Source organism: Otolemur garnettii, unplaced genomic scaffold (assembly GCF_000181295.1).
Source record: "Otolemur garnettii isolate 467f Iridium unplaced genomic scaffold, OtoGar3 scaffold00144, whole genome shotgun sequence".
Classification (NCBI taxonomy): Eukaryota; Metazoa; Chordata; class Mammalia; order Primates; family Galagidae; genus Otolemur; species Otolemur garnettii.
The window spans coordinates 2,117,999-2,122,570 of record NW_003852539.1 but is presented as its reverse complement, the minus strand read 5'-3'; the positions used below and the strand labels follow the sequence as shown (position 1 = coordinate 2,122,570).

Genomic DNA, 4,572 nt, shown 5'->3' with positions numbered 1-4,572 from the left:
TTTTTTTTTTTTTTTTTTTTAGTATGCTTAGTTTTCATTTATTCATCTAACTTTCTTTTCTTTTTTTTTTGCAGTTTTTGGCCGGGGCTGGGTTCAAACCCGCCACCTCCGGCACATGGGGCCGGCGCCCTACTCCTTTGAGCCACAGGTGCTGCCCTCATCTAACTTCTTGTTTCTAGAATTTTTATTTCTGTCACCTCTTCTGTTCTCCCTGCCTTTACAGATTTAAGTATTTTTCAAACATTTATTTACTATAGTTATTTTTTTGACAAGGAAAAATTTTTAAAATTATGAACTGAATCCATTTGGTGTATTTCAAAGATGCAATACTTTGGCTCGGTACCTGTGGCTCAAGGGGCTAAGGTGCCAGCCACATACACCTAAGGTGGTGGGTTTGAATCCAGCCCAGGCCTGCCACATAACAATGATGGCTGCAACCAAAAAATAGCCGGGCGTTGTGGTGGGCACCTGTGATCCCAGCTACTTGGGAGGCAGAGGCAGGAGACTCGCTTGAGCCCAGGAGTTGGTGGTTGCTGTGAGCTGTGATGCCACGGCATTCTACCCAGGGGGATAGCTTGAGGACCTGTCTCAAAAAAAAAAAAAAAAAGATGCAATACTTTTCTTCATTTATCAGGGGAAGAAGTAATAAAATAAATTTCAAAAAAACCAACCAGCAAGTGGCAAACACGTTTCCCTGAAAGTCACAGTCACATATATAGTGCATCCCAGAAAGGGGGAGGAGCAAGGTAGGCTCCACCCACTTTCATGAGTTTCAGCAAATATTGGATCAACTCAAGGGTGGAGAAAAAAGCCAACTTTCAAAAAGGAGTACGTGGCCAGCCTTGGGGGCTCATGTCTGTAATCCTAACACTCTGGAAAGCAAGAGGATCAATTGAGATCTGGAGTTTGAGACCAGCCCCAGCAAGAGTGAGACCTTGTCTCTACAAAAAATAGAAAAAAATAGCCAGGTGTTGTGGTAGGTGCCTGTAGTCATAGCTACTTGGGAGGCTAAGGCAAGAGGATCAATCGCTTAAGCCCAAGAGTTTGTAGTTGCTGTGAAGTAGGATGCCCTGGCACTATACCCAGGACTACAAAGTGAGTCTCTGTCTCAAAAAAGGAAAAAAAGGAGTATGTTATTAAATGAGGCATTTACTACACTCCTTCCTAGAGCACCAAATGGGGAACATGTTTTCTAAACTAGATTCAAGAAGTGGAATGTGGAATCAATCCATCCTCCTCCTCTTATGGGCTGTCCACTGGTTAATGAGTTTAAAAAAAAAAACCAGGGTGGTGCCTGTGGCTCAAAGGAGTAGGGCGCCAGCCCCATATACTTGGAGGTGGGGGGCTCAAACCAGGCCCCGGCCAAAAACTGCAAAAAAACCCCCCAAAACAAAAACAAGATTGAAAAACAAACCCTCCGCATACTCCCCCTAAACACAGAGGAAAAAAAACACTAAGATATCCCAGATTACTCTCTAGGAGTGGAACCTGGGAGCACCTTTACCACTTCAAATTATTATTATTTTTTTTTTTTTGAGACAGAGCCTCAAGCTGTCCCCCTGGGTAGAGTGCTGTGGCATCACAGCTCATAGCAACCTCCAACTCCTGGGCTTAAGCAATTCTCTTGTCTCCTGCCTCAGCCTCCCAAGTAGCTGGGACCACAAGTGCCCGCCACAAAGCCCGGCTATTTTTTTGGTTGCAGCCATCATTGTTGTTTTGGCAGGCCTGAGCCCATTCGAACCCACCACCTTAGGTGTATGTGGCTGGCGCCTTAGCCACTTGAGCCACAGGTAGGCACCACTTCAAATTAAACTCATACTGACCCACTTTTGTGACAATATACAATTACTCAAAATTAACTAGGTTTGGGAGGAGAAAGAGGGAGACCATACCTATGGGCCTCATCTCACATGAGTGCATATTGGTGGAAAGCACTTATTATTGCAAAAACAAATTTTATTTTTAATCTTTAGTTTGATTTAAACATTACTTTTAGGCCAGGTATGGTGCCTCATGCCTGTAATCCCAGTACCCTGAGAGGCTGAGGTGGGTGGATCGCCTGAGCTCAGGAGTTTAAGACCAGCCTGAACAAGAATAAGACCACCATCTCTACTAAAAATAGAAAAGCTAACCAGGTTTTGTGGTGAGCACCTGTAGTCCCAGCTACTTGGGAGGCTGAGGCAAGAGGACCTCTTGAGCCCAAGAGTTTGATGTTGCTGTGAGCTATAACACCATGGCACTCAACCCTAGGTTGACTGAGTGAGACTCTGCCTCAAAAAAAAAAAAAGAAAATTACTTTTAGTATGAAGCCAACACCTACTGTGCAGAAAGGGCTCTGGAAGGGTGTCAATGGTAACATAGACCTGTGGCTCTCCTTCTGTTGTGGAGGCTCCAGGGCAGCCAATATTGCTTTATCAAATACATCCTTTCCATGCGTCCTCAAACTACGGCCCGCAGGCCACATGCAGCCCACCTAGGACATCTATCAGGCCCGCCAGGTGTTTTTGCCGTTGCTGCCTGTCCTGCTTAGCAGCCGACTCTTCCTAGGCCCGCAGTCTGGCACTCCAACGGTCTGAGGGACAGTGAACTGGCCCCCTGTTTAAAAAGTTTGAGGACCCCTGCTTTAGGCCTTTCTCTGTGAGTGCAGAACATTCCACAGACTTGACAGCCTTACTTAAGCCAGACTGCGAGGAAATTAAGGCTGGAAATTAAGGTCACAGGCCAGCTTTTGAGCAGTCTCTAGTATGATAGGCTTCTGTTTGTTCTTGGCAAGTTTCTCAATAGTAGAAGGGTCATTTCTGAGATCAGTCTGGGCCCCGACAAGCAGGAAAGGAGTCTTTGGACAGTGATGAGTTATCTCAGGCAACCACTTTTCTTTCACATTAAATGAGGCTGAGGAGGCCACTGCAAAACAGACTAGAAATAGATCTGTTTGTGGATAACTCAGCAGTAGTGATCTGTCATAATCCTCTTACCCTGCAGGATCCAAAAGTCCAAGAGTATATGGCCCTCCACTAATCAAAACTGTGACTGCCTAGTTGTCAAAATCAGGGGAAACATATCCGGATGGGAATTTGGTTGTTGTAGGATACTAGGAGATATGCTCTACCAACAGCACCATCCCCCACAACACCATCCTTAATTGGCTTAATTGTCTGCCTTCCTGAAATAGTGTGGAGGTTTTTGTTTTGTTTTGTTTTTAAATGGAGTCTTATTCCATTGCCCAGGCTGGAGTGCCATGGCCTCAGCCTAACTCACAGCAACCTCAAACTCAAGCGGTCGTTCTGGCCTCAGCCTCCCGAGCCTACCACTATGTGTGGCTTTTTTTTTTTCTTTCTATTTTTAGTAGAGGTGGGGTCTCTGTCTTGCTCAGGCTGGTCTCAAACTCCTGAGCTCAATCGGTCCACCAGCCTTAGCCTCCCAGAGTGCTAGGATTACAGGCATGAACTACCATAGCTGACCTTAAGTTTAGTTTTCCAGAGAGCCCAGAGGAAAATAATCTATGGTGTCTGAGGTCAAGGTCATGGTTGTGCTGGAGGATGGGACCAGGAAGGGTAGCTTCTGGGGTACTGATTACAAGAGTGTGGTCAAATATGGTAAAATGCATCAGTTGTACACCTACGACTGTTATACTTTTTTGTCTGTAAGACTTCAGAAACAGTTGCTAAAATATAAGTAATTTTTTTTTAAACTGCAGAACAACAACAGAAAGCCAGCCTTCAACCTCCTTCCCCAGAACAACATCACCCCTAATACCAAATTCTCCTCAATCTTTCCAGTTATTAAAACCCACAAACAGATGGGTGTTTTTCTATATCCCCTTGAGCTCAGATTAAATATATGTTGAATGCAGTTATTTTAAATGATTGGATCATTTAAAAAACTCTCATCATGTGGAATAGGAACCAAAGTGCTAATTACGTAAACTTGGAAGTTGTTGCATACCTATGAGTCCCTGTTTTTCCCTAGGTTTAAAAGGTGCTATTCAAGCGATCATCATACTAATGACAGGAACATGAGTTGCTCTTTTGGAGACAGACATATACTTCTTAGATGGATCTTGGATATAGATGTCTGGAGTCTGACCCTAGAATTTGAGATTATGACTCTTGAGTTTTATACACGCATCACTGCTCCATTGAGGGCTTGATGGACGAAAATCTTCCTGAATCTCTCAATCTCCTGATTGTCTGTCCACTTTGCGTCATTGGGTTAGGTCATTCAGCTCTGTGGGAGGTGCTCAGTGGGTGGCCAGAGAGTATCAGCACTGACCCCTTAGTGATCCTGTCTACGAAATTGCCTTGGGGAAAACATTGCCTGGGAATGCTTGAGAACCTTGAATTATTAAGCTGGGCTCCTACCAACTGAAATACAATGATTGGGGGTTTTTTGTTTTTTTTTTTTAAAGAATGGTCACTCTACATCTTGGCCAGATAGATGGAAAAAAGTCAGACTGTGAGGAAATTAAAAGTCACAAGGGCCCATATCCTTAAATCCCAAAACCAGAGATGCTGGCGTGGATGTGGAGAAAAGGGAACACTCCTGCACTGCTGGTGGGAATGTAAACTAGTA

At 44.4% G+C, this 4,572-nt stretch overlaps 1 pseudogene; it reads right to left on the bottom strand.

Annotated features, from left to right (window-relative positions):
- The window catches only part of LOC100957782, a 36,192-nt pseudogene that overhangs the window by 17,759 nt on the left and 13,861 nt on the right, over nucleotides 1-4,572 (bottom strand).